Source organism: Podarcis liolepis, assembly GCF_965112155.1.
Source record: "Podarcis liolepis genome assembly, chromosome: 11".
NCBI lineage: Eukaryota > Metazoa > Chordata > Lepidosauria > Squamata > Lacertidae > Podarcis > Podarcis liolepis.
In genome coordinates, this window is record NC_139565.1 from 35,358,785 (window position 1) to 35,379,232 (window position 20,448).

The 20,448-nt window shown below is 43.4% G+C and overlaps 1 protein-coding gene and 1 long non-coding RNA gene across 3 annotated transcripts in view; one reads left to right on the forward strand and one right to left on the reverse strand.

Annotated features, from left to right (window-relative positions):
* The window catches only part of ZNF366 (zinc finger protein 366), a 36,176-nt gene extending 23,351 nt beyond the window's left edge, over positions 1–12,825 (reverse strand). Inside the window, exon 1 of one of the 2 annotated variants that reach the window (XM_083465297.1) lies at positions 12,667–12,825. The gene's annotated coding sequence lies outside the window, so the exon portion shown is untranslated. Of the gene's footprint in view, positions 1–4,266; positions 4,347–12,666 lie in introns of those variants that run through there. The other variant, XM_083465298.1, reaches the window with a different exon arrangement.
* Positions 4,523–6,679, forward strand: LOC310688756. The gene is made up of 2 exons (XR_014517149.1): positions 4,523–4,821; positions 6,170–6,679. It is a non-coding gene; the product is annotated as an uncharacterized lncRNA (long non-coding RNA).
* Positions 12,826–20,448: the final 7,623 nt, after the last annotated feature.

Consider the following 20,448-nt stretch of genomic DNA (forward strand, 5'->3'; position numbering starts at 1 on the left):
TAGCCACAGATCAGCAGTCCAATTAATCTAGGGGTGGTTAATCTGCAGCCTGCCAGACATTACTGGACTACAACCCCCATCACCCCAGATCATTGGCGTTTCTGGCTGTGGCTGATGGGAGTTGGAGTCTAACAACTTATTTATTTATTTTATTTTTATCCCGCCTTTTCGCCAGTGCAGGACCCAAGATGGCTCAAAGCATAAATTATAACACATACAACTAAAAGCACACAATAGATATAAACATTTTTAAAAATGAAATAAGTAACCCTTACGGAGGGCTGTAGGTTCCCCAGTCCTGAAGTCATCTGCGTATTTGATTGGAACTGATTAGTGTTAACTGTTTGTTTATTTATTGCTATTTACATACTGCTTTTAATTCAAAATCACAACATGGCAGGGGGAGAGAAGTGAAATAAATGCAAGGGATGTTGTAAATCTGTGTTGCATTATTATTAGTATTATTATTTAAAGCAAGTTTGCATGACTACTTATCAAGTTCTGCAAATAAATTGAAATGTACTGCTGGGTCATGAACTAGGTAATGGGTGCTTTAGGTCAGCCAAAATGCATAGTGCTTCAACACTGGAAGCAGAAGTCATTGCCTCCCATACAACAACGGATTAATGATTTGCACTCCCTGTCCTTCCTTGAACTGGCAAAGTATCAGCGTGACCACAAAGAAGAGAAATGCGAGAACATCTGGCCAGCTTTACTTAAGACTTTTGTGTTGTGGTTAGCAGTCTGGTATATATTTGATTAACAATTTATATGGTCACATTAGCTCCTGTTCCCCTTTCCTATTTTGACTCGCCACATTTTCACATCAGTGGGTGGTTTTTGTTGTTGTTAAGTCCTCGTGAAAATTCACCAGCATTTTAGTGTGAATTTCTAAAGACTCTCCTCCTGAAGAGAGGGGAGTGGTTGTGGGCGGGAGCCTGAGCCCTGCCTCTAGCAGGGGGCGTTAGCCCCCTGCCTCCCACTTACCTGGCTGGCGCCCATGCCCATCGGCAGGTACCCAACCAGGTGCCTCCGGGGTGTGTGTATAGCAGCCTTAATACGGCGGCGCCAGCCCCTCCTCAGCCTCACTCTTCGTCATCCCGTCGCGATTCACCCACCCTCCACTCCCTTTGAGCTCAGGGCTTAGTTTCCCTTGGCCTTGCTATGGACCTTAGGTTGGTCGCCCTGGTTGTCCGGGGGGCCTGGTAGGAATTTTTCCATTTGGCATTAGGCTTTTTGGTTTTTTCACCTACCTCGTAGCAATCGTCACAACGTTCGTGGTATTGGTGGGTAGGTTAGGCATTGGAATAATGTGTCGTGGTGTCGAAGGGCTAGGTGTGGCCATCGCCTATGCCTTCAATTTTTGGGTATTCCATTAAAGGAATCTGGCGGTCCCTGCTTGGCGGGAGGCCATGGCACGACCCTCGGTGACATCAGGGGACAGCCTATAGTTGGATTAGCATCAACAGGCTCCACCTACTGGTGAATAAACCCCCCTTGTTTCAGACTCACCGCTCTCTGAGGGGGTGGAGTCAGCTGACGTAATCCAACACCTAAGCCAATACCTTTTCACTTGCTGTAATCAATAAAGTTGTGGCCTTTTTTTGCCCATTAACCTTATATCACATGTCCTTGTGTATTCATTCCACTTTGGGGGGGGAATCGGGTCCTCGAACCACAATATACATTTTTGTGCACAATTTTGCCTCATATACACATTCTGGTATGCAATTTTGTCCATGTATACATGGAAAAACAATTTCTCTTACAGTGTGTGTGTTCCCTTAATCATGCCATTTTTCACTATGCGTTTCTGTGCACAATCATGTCTGTTTGTGCATGTTGCTTGGCTGGAAAAAGGCATTGCAAAATTCAGAGAAGTGTTAATTTTGAACTGTAAGAACATCAGAAGAGCCCTGCTGGATGAGGCCTGTGGCCCATCGAGTCTGACATTCTTTTCTCACAGTGGCCAGCCAGGTGTCTGAGGGAAATCTACAAGTGGGGCCTGAGCACAAAGCATGCTCTTCTCTTGTGGTTTCCATCCAAGTTGGTGACCATCATTGCCTCCTATGGGACCAATAGTTTAACTATACACTGCATAAAGAAGTACTTTCTTTTATCTGTCCCGAATCTGACCCAACATTCAGCTTCATTGGAAGTTCAGGAGGTCTAGTGTTGTGAGAGATGCATTTTCTGTGTCCATGTTCCCTATGTTGTTGTTTAGTCATTTAGTCGTGTCTGACTCTTCGTGACCCCATGGACCAGAGCATGCCAAGCACTCCTGTCTTCCACTGCCTCCCGCAGTTTTCTCAAACTCATGCTGGTAGCTTCGAGAACACTATCCAACCATCTCGTCCTCTGTCATCCCCTTCTCCTTGTGCCCTCCATCTTTCCCAACATCAGGGTCTTTTCTCTTCTCATGAGGTGGCCAAAGTACTGGAGCCTGAGCTTCAGGATCTGTCCTTCCAGTGAGCACTCAGGGCTGATTTCCTTAAGAATGGATAGGTTTGATCTTCTTGCAGTCCATGGGACTCTCAAGTGTCTCCTCCAGCACCAGAATTCAAAAGCATCAATTCTTCGGCAATCAACCTTCTTTATGGTCCAGCTCTCACTTCCATACATCACTACTGGGGAAACCATAGCTTTTACTATACGGACCTTTGTTGGCAAGGTGATGTCTCTACTTTTTATGTTCCCTATGCCACGCAAAATTTTATAATCTTACTCGCCTTCCTTCTAAAGTAAAAAGTCCCAAACACTGTGTTTCAGTTTGCATATTGTTTTGGGAAATGAAATTTAGGAAAGTTTGAGTTTAATGCAACCTGAATTGAATTTCTCCTCCACCCCTCTTCTGCCCCACTGCCATTTGAAGCACAGGAGTTCCTGTTGATCTCATTTGTTTCTTAGTCTTTGCCACACAGGTTGAGAATCTCTCCTCTGTTTGTTGCCATTCTGGTCATATGTAAAATGCCACTTGGAGTATAACACATCTGCCATTCACATATTCAGCCTACAGGGAATTAATTCTGAAGCCGTGACTCAACCCCCTCCTGCCTCTGTTCTCTGTATCCTCCTTCTATTGCTGACATTTCCATGGAGATTTTAAGCCCCCCTGAACCAAGTGCAGAGGCGAAGGCAACTTTAGCATATCTTTCTCATGAAGCAAAGGGAAGCACAGCCTAATCAGAATAATTTTATAGCTCATCTCAAATAGTTTCACAAAATGCCTTAGGAGTTATCACATTAGGAAAAGCTTTCTGAATGACACAAGATCAAGCACATCAAGTTCTTCCAGAAATAAAGTCTGCATACAGGAACATTACAGAAATCAATTTTTAAATATAGGTGTCAAGGATATCCGCACATCACATCTGGGACATCCTTCATAAAAGATGCTGACTGTGTATTTAGTGATGCATATTCTGTCCCAAAGAATTCTAATTCACAAAGCACTTAAGTGGGTGGACTTGGCTTTAAGCCTGCAATTATAGTCAGTATTTCACCTTTTAAAATCATGAGTATTCCCAGTTTAAAAGTTTGGAGATTAGACAAATTTCATAATTTCTTATTTAAGGTATTTGCAGCCCACTTTTCAGTTTAAAACAAAGCTCTCAGTTAATATCAAACTAATAATTTCAACCTTAAAATAACAATTAGTTAGCAACTTAGTTATCAATGGTCTTACAGTTTGATGTTCCCATGATGCCCACAAAACAGGTCAAATATAATAAGAACTGGTCTATTCGGGTCTATAGCAGAGCTGGACTGAAAGGTTTTATATTTCATAAGTTGCTGAGTGTCCAAATGTTGGTGTAAAAATGCAACCATTTGAAGTTTGAAACCAGCATTTGACATTCAAATGTTGTCTTTTGTATTGGTGAAATCAATGATATCAATATAAAATTTGCTAAGGCTGCAAACCCTATGACCCTTGAAAGGGTATCCCAGAGACCTTTGGGTGTTTCATTTTTTTTCTTTTTTATAATTTTTTTATTGGTTTTACATAATTTTATACATTTTAACTTTAACCATTTCAAAACATTAAAATAAATGGTTATTTCAAACCTTCAGACCTCCCTCTCCCCCTCCATGGGTTATATATATGTATATATTCTGCATCTTTTACCATTATCTATCTGTTATATTTCCATAGTTACCATAGTTCATTTCACATTACAAGTGTCATTGTATCCCTGCCAATGATTTTAACTGTTTACAGTGGTCTTTTAAATATGTTAAAAATTTATTCCAGTCTTTTAGAAATACTTGATCTTCCTGGTTTCTGATCTTTCCCGTCAGTCTCGCCATCTCTGCATACTCCATCAGTTTAATCTGCCATTCTTCTCTGGTCAGCACTTCTCCCTCCTTCCATCCATTGGGTGTTTCAGGTCTCCCTCTCTGAGGATGGCCTGACATCAGAAAGGGATATCCAAGACTACTTCCTACCACCATGGAAACCTCTGCAGCCTTGACCTTACTGATGTCAGAGTTCCAACACTGCTAAAGACAAAGGGGCAGAATGTATCATGACCCCAGAAACAAGCAGTGACCAGGATACTGAGACAGAGTCTACAGGGTCACCCACTAGGAGACAGACCATGTTTCTGGCCCCAAGCCTAAAACTTATGGGACCACCGAACCAGAAACTGGCAGGAAGGAGCCCACTGAGCCACATCCCAAAGCACCAGGGCCTTCAGAATTAGAGCCAGGACCTTCAGGGGTGCCTTTGCCTGTGCCTCTCACAGTACCTCACCAGTCCAACAGCACAAAGAGCACACCGGGCTGAAGACCATGGAGCTTAGGAGAACTGCCTACCTTCTGGTCAGAGGGCTGGCTCTTTAAAAAACTCTAGACCTCTAAAAGGGAACAGAGGTGGACTGGAGGCAGACGCTCAAAAGACTTAAGTTCACTTGTTGGAACAAGTTTCTCACTAGGAGCTCTCCTTAGTGCTGAAACAACTAACTTGCCTTGCCCTGTGGGCTCCTTTGGGAGACCAGCGCATGACGTTGTGTTGAGGGTGGATCAGGAATGTGTTGGAGTGGATTTAAAGGAGGCATAAGTCTACAGGGTCCACAACTTTCTCAGTCACTCAGTGCCCCCTCCCAAAAATCTATATGGGAGTACATAATAGTGAACACAATACTGAATCATACTGAACACAATCAGTACAATTTTTTTTTATGTTGCTAGGAAATAAGCCCTTCTGTGTTTAGCAAGGCTTACTCTCAGGTAAATGACTTTAGGATATCTAGACAGTGCGACTTAAATGTGGTGACCTCCAGATGTTGAATGACAACTCTCTTTATGCCCAGCCAACACATCCAAGGGTTAATGGGAGTTGGAATTCAACAACATCTGAAGGACACCACACAAGTTATGCCATTGTCTAGTTCAGTGTTCTTCAACTTTGAGTCCAAATGTTGTACTACAATTCCCACCATCCCTTCCCATTGGTTACACAATCTGGGGATGGGTGGCGTTCTAGTCCAACAATGAACTTGGAATGCAAGGCTGAAGAACACTGATGTAGTCTGTTGTGCTCTTAAAGGGTACTTTTTTAAGGGGAGAAAGAAAATGTGATAAAGAAAGGCAGTATTCCTCAAAGAAAAAATGATTTTCATAAATACAAAACCTTTCCAATGGAAAGGGTTTCAAGAACAGTAATAGATATGCATACATCCTTCATCTACATAAACAAATTAAGTCAGTTGAGGGGAGAGGTCAGCAAACCTGAATTGTAATGTTGCTATATCCTTGCTTGGCCTTTAGGCTTGTCCCTCAGTCCTGCCTCCTGGCTTTGTTCTCAACTTGTTCTTTGGGCTTTTGGTTCCCAATTGGTGACTCATCCCAGTCCGGACAGTGAACAGCAGCAAAAGAAGCAGTGCTGTGGTGAGCTGCTCACATAGCAGTTTTTTTGTTCGTTTGTTACATTTCTAACCCTTCTGTTCTACCCAAATGAGCTCAGGGTGGCAATAAAGGAGCATTGCTTTAAAGTTTGCATTTCTTTAACTGTTTTGATTAATGGTGTTGGAACTGGAAGCCAGTAGAAAGCTGCTCAAGATGCCTATGACCTTGAATGAGTTGGAAATAGCAGTAAAGTACACACACGCAGATGTGCACAAGGAAAGGCTGGCTGACATCTCACTTCTCTATTGGAAATTACCTTCAGGTGCTGATTTGGACTACAGAATGAGGCATTTTCCCAACAAGAACCACTTCCTATCTTCATTCAGTTCCCATCCACATTACTAAAGTGAAACTGAAGACGTGACAACCCTTTTAAGGGTTGTTGAAGAACACAAGTAAGAAAGACTCAGGATGACTTCAGCAAGGCAGCAATCACGTTCATCCGAAACAATCACACAGAGCAGTACAATTTAGGAAGCGTTCACCATTCCAGACCAAGTGTGCATGGGCCAGGGTTTTTTGGCTCCTTCCAGCAACAATTTAGTCACACAAAAGTGTTTGTGGTTCATCTCGAAGGGATGAAAGTAAAGTAAAGGATGCCAAAATATTCTACACAAACGCTATGCTATAGAACAAAAGAACATTGCCCTCTCTGTCACTCCCTCTCTCTCTCCCCCCAACTGAATGTGATCTAGAATGATAGTGTCTCATAGAAAATGTAAACCAACTGTGAAAAAGACTCTATAAATAAAAAATGAAGGTGCTATATGTACTTTTCCCTGTTTGCTTGTTTTGTGACACAGGAAAATCTCTAATTAAACTAATTTTTTTTAAAAAATGGACCCACAATATTGAATGCACAGCTCCTGGTAGATGTGAACTTCTGAGCCTAAAAGTAAAGGGACCCCTAACCGTTAGGTCCAGTCGTAGCCGACTGGGGTTGCGGCGCTCATCTCCCTTTATTGGCTGAGGGAGCCGGCGTACAGCTTCCGGGTCATGTGGCCAGCATGGCGAACCAGAGCAGCACATAGAAACACCGTTTACCTTCCCACCTATTTATCCACTTGCACTTTGACGTGCTTTCGAACTGCTAGGTTGGCAGGAGCAGGGACCGAGCAATGGGAGCTCACCCCATCGCAGGGATTTGAACTGCCGACCTTCTGACTGGCAAGCCCTAGGCTCTGTGGTTTAGACCACAGCGCCACCCGCATCACTAATAGGGACTCCCCGCAAGACCTGAGTGATCAAGCAAGTATATAAAGCATTAGGCGGTCCCTGAACCTTTCAAACACTAAATCCATTTGAAAACTGGTATGAATTAAGCAACAAGTTGAGACAACAGATCTTTAGAAAGCCTTCCAGGCTCATTGTGCAACGTTTCTGTCTCTTTTTGCTATTCAGCATGGTTTTAGGTTTTCTACTTTTATTCCTTGCTATTCGTTCTTTACTGTTTATCATTTTATTGTGGATTTCTTTTTACTTTAATTCCTTGTTTTATATTGTTGGGTCCTTACAGGTGCAGTGTTGGGGTGTAAATGTTTTAAATCAGGAAATGAACGATCTGCCTAGAAATTGTCCATATTCTGCACGGACATCTACATGGCTGTTTCCCCTCAAAGAACAGCTATTCTGATTTTATTTGGCACTAAATCTTCCACTCCAGTTTCAGAAGATTTTATTTTTTATTTTTTATTTGGAATGAAATATTCACAATCTCTGCAAGAATCTACAAGCTAATGTGAAATATTTAATAAATCATTTAATATAAAAATATTTTTAAAATATTAAACATTTCGAATATTAAATGCAATATAACAAGAACAGCAAGAACACATTGTCTCATAAAACACAACACCGGTATAATCTCTAAAGTAACTGGGGCTACACATTTTGGAAAACTCTCTCTCTCTCTTTCTCCCTCTGCCTGCCTCTCTCTCTCTCTATATATATATATTCCAGTATCCATACCGAAGCAATGAAATGCAATATGTTATTGTTGTTTTTCTCCCTCTCACATTTCCTCCTTTTTTACTAGAAGGAACAAATAAGCCCATTAACCAACCAACTAAACCAAGTAGTCTTATGCACCTTTAAAATGAATTCACACACACAAAAACCCTGTTAAATGCCAGCAGATTACTCAGAAGGTAAACCAAAGATCTTTGACACTAGTTCTGTGACTCTCAGGGTGTTTCCAGATGGGGCTTTCATACTGTAAACAGGTCACTAGCAACAGTGTATTTCATTTCATTTTGTTTTTTTTAATTATCAGGATTTCCCCAGAAAGGGTATGTCTGAATTTTGAAATTTTTCATTAGGTCAGCCTGTTCTTAACTTCTGGCTTTTTATCAATAGTTTTAATGTATATTTTATATTTTATGTAAATCACTTGCATTATTTATGATTAAGTGGTGTACAGCTTCTGTTAAATAAATAAATAAAAATTAAATGGGGACTGGCATTTCCCCCCCTGACAAGTTCATGTGACACTACAAAAACACTTGTACTTATGTGGGTCACTGATCCCTCCCCCCCATAAAAAAATACCCAATCTGCAAGCACGCACACACCCCATTCCTGTCTGCTTGGCTGCAGTGAGAAACAGACTATATGGACCTTTGATCTGATCCAGCATGGAATCATTTATACCAGAAATGGGGAACCTGTGGCCCTTCAGACGTAGGTCCCATCCCTTGCCACAGCTCCTCCCAACCTCCCTTACCACAGGCCATTGAGGCTGGGGCTGATAGGAACTGGAGTCCACCAACATCTCAAGGGGATTGTTCTAGAATCTAGATAATACTTGGGGTCCTTTCCAACCCTACAATTCTACGATTCTATGATTTGTTTCCCTTTCCTGGTTTATACCAGAAACCTTAACTACAAGGCAGAGGTAATCACTTGCTCTACTCCAGCTCAACACTGACCCAATTCTTCATGAGGAAAGGCACTGACATGGAAATTCTTAGCCAGAAAACTATTATGCCATTATGTGATATGCTTCTAAATATCAGTCACCAACATGAGAGCGCTATTGTGTTCATGTCCTGCTTGTGGGATTCCCATAAGCATCTGGTTGGCCACAAAATGCTGGACTAGACAGGCCTTTGATCTGGACATTATTATGTTCTTAAGCTGTTTGCTTTGAGGTGTTCGCTATGAGGAAAACAAATTCACAGAATTCTCTGCAAGGGGATAGGATAGGCCTCTGCTCCCTTACCACCACTGCCCTGTGCTTGACAGACCACACTAACCATGTCCTTTTGTGGCACTGCCATGCCACGTTAGGCCAGCAAACAGCTGCTCCCTTTGGGAAATGGCTTCCACTTTGGGGATGAAGGGCTGTAGCTCAGTGGTAGACAATCTACTTTCCATGCAGAAGGTTCTAGGGGTTCAACCTCTGACAACTCCAGGTAGGGCTGAGAAAGGCCCTCTTCTGAAACTCTGAAGGGCTACTACCAGTGAGTTTAGACATCACTGAAGTTAGACGGACCAAGACGAGTGTAGACATCACTGTAGTTAGACGGACAAAGCTTCATTATACGGAAGCTTTCTATAGTATTCCAATGTTATTGACACAAAAGCAGTGATGGGCTTGTGAGTCACAGCATTGGAGCTAAGCCCCCGAGAGATTTTCCCACTTTTTAAAGCATTCAATGAGGCTTACAGTTTCATGACCCAACTGCCTCAAAAAATGGAGACGCAAAAGAGCCCCAAGTCAAATAAGAAGGCATTGATCTAAGACTGTAAAATGGCGGAGCTTTAAGGGCTGCTGAACTTCCCATACAATCAGTGCAGAGGGGTGAGTCTCCCTTTAGCAGTATAGCTGTTTTGGTAATATCTAATGATGTTATCTAATATATCAGGTAATGTGTTTTGGACCACAACTCCCATCAGTCCCAGGCAGCACAACTGTGCTAGCTGAATCTGGGGGAAGGCATAGCTGGAAACATCTGGAAAGCACTGGATTGAGGATGGCTGTATTCATCATCATAGTCTGGTTAGCTTTGAACAACATCACATCCTTACATTAAGAAAAGACTCAGTGCTAGATCCATATCTGTCAACTTACAGATTTGAAAATAAGGGACCAGCAGCCTTGAAAATAAGGGACCAGCAGCCAAAATAAGGGACCTGCAGCCTCACCTGTTCCAGTCTTCCTGTCCTCCTGCAGTCTGGTCAAACTCATGCTGGTAGCCTCGAGAACACTGTCCAACCAACTTTGTAACCAGAGGTTCAACTGAATAGAATCTGAATCACATGCACCACAAGGCCTATGCAGCCTCAACTTAAGATAGCTCCCCGGTCTGGCTTTGCACTGCAAAGTTTGCAGCAGCACGTGCAACAAAATGGCGTCCAGAATTCGAAAACCCCCTCAGCTTGCATTAACTAGCCACACACAAGGCATGCAAGCTCCACCCCCCAGTCGTTCTTAGACTTCTTATTAGGTGAGCAACACAGCGAAGCAACACAGTTGGAGCCTCCCTCCTCCCTGGCCGGCAGGGAGGGAGGGAGAGGAGCTGCTTCCTTTGAAATTTAAGTGACTTCATTTAAGGGACATTTAAGGGACATCCATCAATAAGGGACAGCAGCGGGACATGGCGCTGGAATAAGGGACTGTCCCTTCAAATAAGGGACACTTGACAGCTATGCCAAACATATAGAACCACCCTATGCATGTTTATTTGTAAGTGTCCTGCTGAGTTCAGTGGGGTGCGCTCCACAGTGAGTGTATATAGGATTACAGCCGTAATGAAAACACAGCTCTATCCTACAACAGGCCCCTTACCTGGAGTTTGTGTATCATATGAACAAGTCATACTCATATTTTAAACACCTTCATTGCATCATCTCCCATAAATTCAGCCTTTTCTATTAAGTCACCCCTCAGCTTCTTACTATGTAATCGGTAGCTGAAAAATACCTCTTACAAGATCCTGGTATGGCACAATTAAATGACTGAGCCTACAAAATCATGACTTGAAGCCTTTATAATGCAATCCTATACATTATAGGATTGAGTCCTGTTGAGTTGAATAGGGTTTACTGCTAGGCTAATGGAATGCAGCCTTAAAACTCTAATTTCCTTGAGAGAAATATTACCATTGATCAATATATTGCCTTTTTAAAAAGACAAACACAACCGCTTGCAATTGTTTTTGTACATAACAGAGTTCCAAAAATCCCTGCTTACTATGCAGTTCAGCAGGTTCACTAGTATGGTACACTCTCAAGAGTGAAGACACATGAGATGTGAAGAATTAACATGTGAAATGTGAAATATTGTTCCCATATTATATCCTCTGCTTTATCACAGAAGTAGTAGGGATCAAAAAACCATTGAGTTCTTCACACGTCAGCCACAAGAAAAGAGCAGGTGCGCTCCCATCAGATATCAAAGAAATAAACAACTATCTAACTTTTAGAAGACATCTGAAGGCAGCCCTGTTTAGGAAAGTTTTTAATGTTTGAAGTTTTATTCTGTTTTTAATGCTCCATTGAAAGCCACCCAGAGTGGCTGGGGAAACCCAGCCAGATGGGTGAGGTATAAATTATTATTATTATTATTATTATTATTATTATTATTATTATTATTATTATTATTTCCCAGATTTGTGAGCAGGTGAATCAAGGCATACTACAATTCTAGGCCAGGCAACCCTACCCCTGCTCATTCTAGATATATTCACAATGCACACATACATACTTGACCCATGGTTAGGTTTCTACTATAACCAAAATATAACAAGCCAGTTCCTGAGCCTGTGTAACAACTACCTACTACTAGACTCCCAAAAGGAACTAGGGAATTAAATTCCATGCCTCCAAAACGTTTCTACTTTCCCACTATTTGGGGCACAACAAAGCAAGAACAACAAGAACAACAACTTGTGGTTTCAGAGCAGTGAAACAGTTATATGATTTAGATTTTTCTAGAACAGATGTTTGCAGTACTAAAGGACACTGGTGCTGCTATGGAGGCAAGCAATCCCTTCTAAAGAATGCAGATGTAACTAGTGATAGAGGAGAAATTCAATTAAGTTACCATTTAAAGCCAAATGTATCAAATTCACACTTAAAAAAAAATAATATGAACCAAAACACAGCTATCCTTCAAAATTCGCACTTATCCGAACATTGTGATGCAGTTCTCCAACCAGCCGGTATTTACATAAATGCCCGTATTAGGGGTAAGTGTGCATAAAAATGAAGCTCTTAGTGAAAATAGCATGTAAAAATCCATTATATTAGAAAAATGTTGTAAAAAAAGTGTGCAATAGTAAAAACTGCATATAAAAATATGTCTGTTAGGAGAAATTCACACTAAAATGCAGATGAATTTTAATGAGAATTCTTTTTTTATTTTTAAAAAAACACAAGTTGCTTCAAATGTAGAGAACTGAATTTAAGACAGGGAAACTGAGAAACTGAGAGAAGAACTGAAATTGACAGATCCTTTCAACTCTGGTGACAGCATTCTGTAATCAAGATGCTCATTCTGTTTTATGTGGCTGGGGGATAGGAATAATCCTTTAAAATAAGAGAATCTGGCAATGTTAAAATACACCGAGAAACTTTTAACAGTTCCCTTTCTGCTGAAATTATCCATCTTCCTGTCTCTGAGATCTCTGATGGCTTGCTTCAGTAAATGGAAAACTGGAGCGTAATCCAGCCCAAAGCAGCATTTTCCCGTGATATCTCCTGAATTTATTAAAGTTTCACATTGTTACCTTCAGTACATTGGGAAGTTTAACTTACCAGCTGCTGACACTGCTCTGGTGGCCCACGTTCTCTACCTGCTTCCTAATGGGCAGCCTCTGTCGCTTCTTGAGTAGGGAACTGTGGTTGATTTAGAAAATAAGGAGGGACAGTGTTTCAAATGACTTAAGAAAGAGAACAGGAACAATCACTTCGTTCTGGGGTTGTTGGTTTTTTTTTTTTCATTTTCTTCTCTCAGATGAGTTCTGTACCTTCAGAAAGAAGGAAGGAAGGGAGGGGAGAGGAAGTCAACAGCCCTTTAGCTTTCCTGCAAAAAAAATAAGGAAACGGCAGATAGCCATCTCATTTTCTCTCAAACAAAATCGTTGGAAAAATAAATATCACTAAACCAAAAGAAATTCCTCAAGTATTATATCTTTATGATGGATTTCGTAGGGTGTAATTTATAACTCGATGGGGGAATGCGATCAAAACAAACACAATGTTCCAAAACGTAGAGCCTTGCCTTTGGGGAGTAAGATGCCCATATCTAGAAGCATTTTAACAGCCCTAGCCAGAAGAATAAAGGCAGGGAAAATATACAAGGCAATTCAAAGACAGGGGAAAGATCTCGGTGTACACAAATAAAACGAATAGCCTCAATAGTACGTTTATTAAAGAATAAATGTACATAAAGAAAGAAAATGGGTTCAGGCTTTTTGTGTGCTTTTGATGAGGTGAACATATAAATCTGAAGTGCAATCATAGGCATGTTTATTCAGAAGTCCCATATATATATATATATATATATATATATATATGAGAGAAAATTGCTGCTTGCCACAAGTACTATCCCAAAAGATCATTTATTGCAAGAGTGCTCATTGTGCTCTTGCCGGGGGGGGGGCAGATCTTTTGCCCCTGTGTTGAGGGATGGTTACTACAGAGATCTTCTGACACATGAACATGGCTTGAGCAAAGTTAGGAATTATTTGTGGCACCTCTCACAGCATGTGTGGCTGATCATTCCTTTCTGTTTCCTTTCCAGATGCGGCCCAATCGCCTTCTCAATCCAGCCCACGGATGGTCTGGGAATCAGTGTGTTTTTACATGAGTAGAATGTGTCTTTTTATTTAAATGCATCTCTGGGTTATTTGTGGGGCATAGGAATTCGTACATATTTTTTTTCAAAATATGGTCCGGCCCACCACATAGTCTGAGGGACGGTGGACCGGCCCATGGCTGAAAAAAGGTTGCTGTGCCCTGCTCTAGGATGCTTAGTTTGGTCAGAATCGGAATATATACACTTCCACAGTTAATGCTAAATACATTACTTGTGGTCAGTACTTTTGGGGGGCGTGGGGGTATATATATCCCTAAACATTTTGCGAATCTTTGTACTTTTGTCCATTTATTGTATTTATTTTTCCCAATTTGAACTATAAAATGGTGATTTTTCTTGACTCAAAATGAGAGTACCCCTAAACATTTTTTAGGGAAAAAAGTGCTGCTTAATGAGCCATCATAGTCATGAAAATTCGAGTCCTGGGCTTTTTAGACTCATCTACCCATGTACTCTCTGAAACCAAATGGGTGCACTGGTTGTCAGATGTGTCATTTTTTCCAGTTCTTCTACCCCACTATTCCCCTCCTCCGCAGATCTCTGTCTCTCCCTATCTCAACCATTAGTCAGCATTTTGTGGCTACTGAACACACTCAATCCCATTGGGCTGTTTGGGGGATTCACCCACTAAGGGGGATTCACATACATACTTCTGGAGTTCCCCTAGGCCTGCTGGCATCTCTCCTCTGTGGGTGAATGACATAAGCCATGACACTCAAGCATTAGAAATAGCATGAATTTTGCTTCTTCTGGTTTTGTTTTCTAATGCAGTGTTTCCCAAACGTTTTTGGGCAACGGCACACCTGTTTACCGGAAAAAAATCTCGCGGCACACCACCATTAAAGCCCCGCCCCGTGACGTCAGCGCGCAGTGTCACGCCGGGAGGGACGCACAAAAGTGAAAGTTTTTTCCCTTCCCCTTGCCGGGGTGGGAGGAGGCAGCAGAGCGAGGGCGCGTTGCGGGCTCTGCGTGGCTTCAGGCGGAGCCTAGGAGCCACTTCCCAGCCTGGAGGGCAGGCTGTGCGCGGACCCCGCCACTCTCGGGGCGCGACCCAGACCCGGCTGCCTTCCACGGCCAGCAGAGGTAGGCCGCCGGCTTCTAACCCGGCGGAACTGGGGCGTCCCGGGCGCAGCGCCGCGCTCCCCGCTCCTCCCGCCCCGCCCCCTTCTCCCGGGTGCCCCCTCCCTCCTTTGTTCTCCGGAGCCCCGCCTCCCCCTCTGCCCCAGCTCGCCTATTGGCTCACGCAGCCGCCACTCAGGTGGGGGCCCGCTTTGGCCCCGCTCCCCGGCCGCCGAGAGAGAGTGGGAGCGTGCGGGGCTGGGCTGGGCGGCCGGGCGTCTCCTTCCCTGCGCTGCTTCGGCCGCGTCTGCAGCCGCCGCGGGACCAGGCGGGAGGCCAGTCATGCCCAGACACTGCCAGCCGCTCGGAAGGAGCCGTCGCTCCGCCGGGCAGCGCCTGCCTGCGCGCCCCTCGCTCCCTGCGCCGAGGATGGCGGGGGCGCCGGGCGCAAGGCAGCGCCGGGGCTGCTGGGCAAGCGGCAGGTGCTGATGCAGTTTTGGGAATTCCTGTCACAGGGAGCAAGGCAGAAGCGGATGACGGGGCACGTTCCTCGGGGGAGCGGGGCCGGAGGATTAGCCCGACTCGCCCGCCTCCCTCCCACGGCACACTAGGCAACGTCCGGCGGCACACTAGTGTGCCGCGGAACACCGGTTGGGAAACACTGTTCTAATGGAGGAATCACACAGTGGCGTAGCGTGGGGGGTGCAGGGGGGGCCGGCCGCACCAGGCGCAACATCTGGGGGTTAGGGTTAGGGTGTGCAAATCCACGGGTTAGGGGGCGCAAATTACTTGCCCTGCCCCGGGTGCTGACAACCCATGCTACGCCACTGGAATCACACAATCGCCAGCCTTCAGCATGGAGTGATACAGCCCAGGATCAGTTTTACTATGTGATAAGGCCTATGTTTCTCTATTAGAAAACATATCTGAAGGTGGTCAGGAGGACCACTGGTATCTACAAGAAAATGAAACCATTAGAATCTTCCCCCTTCTCCAATCATTTTCATGGGTGAAAATGTGTTGCACTCCCACTGCTCTAAAGAAAGGCTCTTTTATATGCATGTGGCGTAGCAAATGAACACATGCCAAGCTTCAAAGTAGTTATCAGCATCAGGAGTTGAAAAGGGGCATCAGCCAGAATAATTACGTAGGTGAAAACAAGAGCAGAGTCCTTCAGTCTGTAGCATTTCCTCAAAACACACAAAAGAAAAGAAGTTAAAAGAGGATAGTTTTGAAGCATAGTTTGCTTAGACTAGCTTTGTTTAATGGAAGAGCATTTTGCTGAAGCTCACAGTAAGGGTGAGTGTGTGTAGAATTCGTTCCCATAAACAGATCAGATGGGTTTGGGAAATATTAGCAATGGCTGTGTTTCTTGCCATGCGTAACTATGAATACTGTGGACAAATATAAAGAGCATTTCAGATAGGTCTACTATTAATACAAAGTAGGGAAAATTAATGCACACTGATTTATCCTTCCACCACCTGTTCAACTGACAGTGCACCTCCATGTTCCTTGTAAAAATAGGGTAAGTGGAAATATGTATTGGGTTGGGATAACTAGTTTAATAGTATTACCATGCCAGAGAATTATCTATGTCTGTGAGAGCTTGCAAAAGCACAGGGCTATCAGAAAACTATCATATCAGGGAGGATATCAGTATTCCTCCCCTCCCCCATGTTTTCTATAGGCAGACAGGGATTGTGGCTGTATCACAATATCACAGGCATCTTCTCAGATCAGCCAAAAGGGGGAGCTTCTCGTGGAAGTTTAAAACAGAAGCAGGAAGTGTCCTTTTTGTGATTTGTAGGATCATACTGAAGGGGGCAATCTGCCCTTGAAGTTGATTTGGAGTTATGACCATCTGTGATCTGACTGGCTGGAATCCTCCATGTGGGCAGTCTAGGAAACAGCCCTCAGCCAGTTGCCAGTCTCCCCCTTCTTGAGAAAAGCCTTAAACTGCTCAGGACCACAATACCTCAAACTGACTGGGACCCTGTGAGCGTCATCTGAGGCCCTCCTTCATGTGCCTCCTCCACAAGAGACCTGGAGGGTGACAACACAAGAACAGGGCTTTTCTGTGGCGGTTCCTCACTTGTGGGACGCTCTCCCCAGTGAGGCTCATCTGACACCTTCGTTACTTATCTTTAGGCACCAGGCAAAACAATCCTCTTCTCTCAGGCCTTTGGCAAATTAAACAATCTGCAGCCTTTTAAACTATGTATGGGGTATTGTTTTTGTTTGCTATTATGGTATTTATTTATTTTTTATGTTGTAAACCACACTGTGATCCTTAGATGAAGGATGGAACAGAAATAATAATAATAATAATAATAATAATAATAATAATAATAATAATAATAATAATAATAAACTTCAGTGACATCATTATATAGTTGTGACTGATTGGCTACATAGTATCATGGATAATGGGGACGTGGGTGGCGCTGTGGGTTAAACCACAGAGCCTAGGACTTGCTGATCAGAAGGTCGGCGGTTCGAATCCCCACGTCGGGGTGAGCTCCCGTTGCTTGGTCCCTGCTCCTGCCAACCTAGCAGTTCAAAAGCTTGTCAAAGTGCAAGTAGATAAATAGGTACCGCTCTGGCGGGAAGGTAAACGGTGTTTCCTTGCTCTGCTCTGGTTCGCCAGAAGCGGCTTAGTCATGCTGGCCACATGACCCAGAAGCTGTACGCCAGCTCCCTTGGCCAATAAAGCGAGACGAGCGCCGCAGCCCCAAAGTCAGTCACGACTGGACCTAATGGTTAGGGGTCCCTTTACCTTTACTTTATCATGGATGATGAGATCATCAGACAAGGCATGATTAGCATAGCCCTTGCAGAAAATGATCGATCACGCAGATCAGTTCTTTGGCAAGGAGAGGAAGCAGAAGAGAGCAAATTTCAATGTTCTGAAAGCCTAAGTGAGTAGATTGGGAAACAAAACACACATTTCAACCATCATTTACCTTATCCAGGTAGGGAGCAGATGCTCAGGAGGCTGCTTCCGTGTCCCTTTCCCCCCACATTGCTTCTTAGCGAAAAAAAAGTTATCTTGCTCATTTCCATGAACACAGGGCACTGAATAAACACACTAGCTCTTTTTCAAAATTCTGTTGCAAAAAAAGCCAGCATTCTGACTCCTACAGTGAGTCATAAATCATAACGTGCAATAAATTATTTTAATTCTACTGGGATGCAAACACTAACAATGAGGCATTGTGGGCTGTGTGCAAGAACTGTGCACAAAGCTCTGGCTCCAAAAACCAGTGCACTGGGAAGTGCTCAATATTTAATTACCCTTCGCAAGAAGGGAAGCGCAGAGGAAGGTGAGGCAGAAAATATGCTGAGGAATAAGAAAGGAAGGAGGGGGTCATATATCATGTAACCTGAAGAGCAGTGGGCAAATCTGTCAGATAGATCAGGCTCACAGCAGTTCCGCTAGGTCAGCTTGCAATTTGGAGCATGTGGGAGGGCAAATAGGAAGCAAGGCCTAATCAGGGCTCTTGAGCCTTGAGTCTAAATTTAATTGGCCCTGCTACAGAGTGAGAAAACACCCCCAACAAAACAAAACAAAAACCAGGCTAATTACAGGATAATAGATCAATCAATTATAGTGCATTTTATTATAAGCACTTTATTAAAAAGTAGTGATACAAATGTACTTTAAAATGTAACATGTTGCAATAATAATAATAATAATAATAATAATTTTTATTATTTATTATTTATACCCTGCTCATCTGGCTGGGTTGCCTCAGTCATTCTGGACGGCTTCCAACACATATAAAAGCATAATAAAACATCAGACATTAAAAACTTTGCAACACAGGGCTGCCTTCAGGTGTCTTCTAAAAGTCGGACAGATGTTTATTTCCTTGACATCTGACGGGAGGGCGTTCCACAAGGTGGGTGGCACTGCCAAGAAGTCCCTCTGCCTGGTTCCCCATAATTTCGCTTCTCGCAGTGACGGAACTGCCCAAAGGCCCCTGGAGCTGGTTCTCAGTGTCTGGGCTGAACGATTACACTATAGTTGCAATGCAAAATATGTCAAAATCATAAATATATTAGGAAGGTGAAATTGGCTTCTAGTGATGTCCTAGTTGATGACGAGCAATACTCTTTAGAACAGAGAACTGGGATAGGGGGTCATAACATACATGCAGCTGTCATTTTCCTGTGAAGTTCCTCATCCTGGTAGGAATGCTCACCCCAAAGCCTGCCTCCATATGTCCATTAGGCCCATTATGAGTCAGAGATACTTATCCCAGCAGGATAGATAAATCATCAGAGGGATCAAAGCTTTGACAGGTCTCCTTGGATATTCCACAATGAGATACTGCTCTGCCTACCACAAGAGTTGTTGTTGTTGTTGTTTAGTTGTTTAGTCGTCTCCGACTCTTCGTGACCCCATGGACCAGAGCACGCCAGGGACTCCTGTCTTCCACTGCCTCCCGCAGTTTGGTCAAACTCATGCTGGTAGCTTCGAGAACACTGTTCAACCATCTCGTCCTCTGTCGTCCCCTTCTCCTTGTGCCCTCCATCTTTCCCAACATCAGGGTCTTTTCCAGGGAGTCTTCTCTTCTCATGAGGTGGCCAAAGTATTGGAGCCTCAGCTTCAGGATCTGTCCTTCCAGTGAGCACTCAGGGCTGATTGCCTTAAGAATGGATAGGTTTGTTCTTCTTGCAGTCCATGGGACTCTCAAGAGTCTCCTCCAGCACCATACTTCAAAACCACAAGAGACATTTCAATAAAACCAAAACAGTGCATAAATACCTTTTTTTAAAGTCCTAATGAAAATCCATTAGCATTTTAGTGAGAAGTACGCCTACTAGACACATTTTTTCCCTGCAATTTTGCCTAACATGATGCATGTTATTTTCACTAATATATGCAGAGTGTGCCCTAATGCATGGATGTGTGTACAGATTGCTGGAGAACTGCATTGCAAAATTTGGAAAACTGCAAAATTCGAAGGATGGCTGTGTTTCAGTTTGCATATTGTTTCAGAAAGTGTGAATTAAGTAAGTGCACCTTTAAATATGAACCGAATCAAAACCCATACTCAAGAATCTTCTCCTGAATCTTCTTCAGAGAGAATGACTATCAAACCAGTTTAAGGCTGTGGTGTAAGTAGGGCTATAATTGGAGCATAATTTTGCTGTTAGGCTGACCTATCACAGTCACTACCATTGAGCACACCACACTGGCACATGCTCTGGGAACTCTATGCAAATGGCACTTGAGCTATTTGCACTTTCCGAGAGGCTCAGCATGGTGTCTTGCATCCTAATGGACTTATGCCAGACATCCATTTACTTACACCTAGACTCTGGAGGTATATGGAGGGTTGGGGCTAAGCTTGTTATGGATGCATCTTACAAAAACCCTTCACACTTTCAAGGAGAGGAGGCAGACAACTGATGAAGACATATATTTATGGTTCCTTTCATGCAGAATCTTCAGACTATGATTTTATTTTATTTTTTTTACAGGGAGGAGGCAGACAGTTCATTGCAGTCTGCGCCGAAGGATTCTCATCTCAGGGGCCTAAGGAATAGAATTATGCATTAGCAACACTTCACAACGCTGTACTGGCGAGGCAGAAGTGAAAAGTTAACATTCATTCTGAAAGTGCAGGAGAAAATATAGGTCAGCCCAG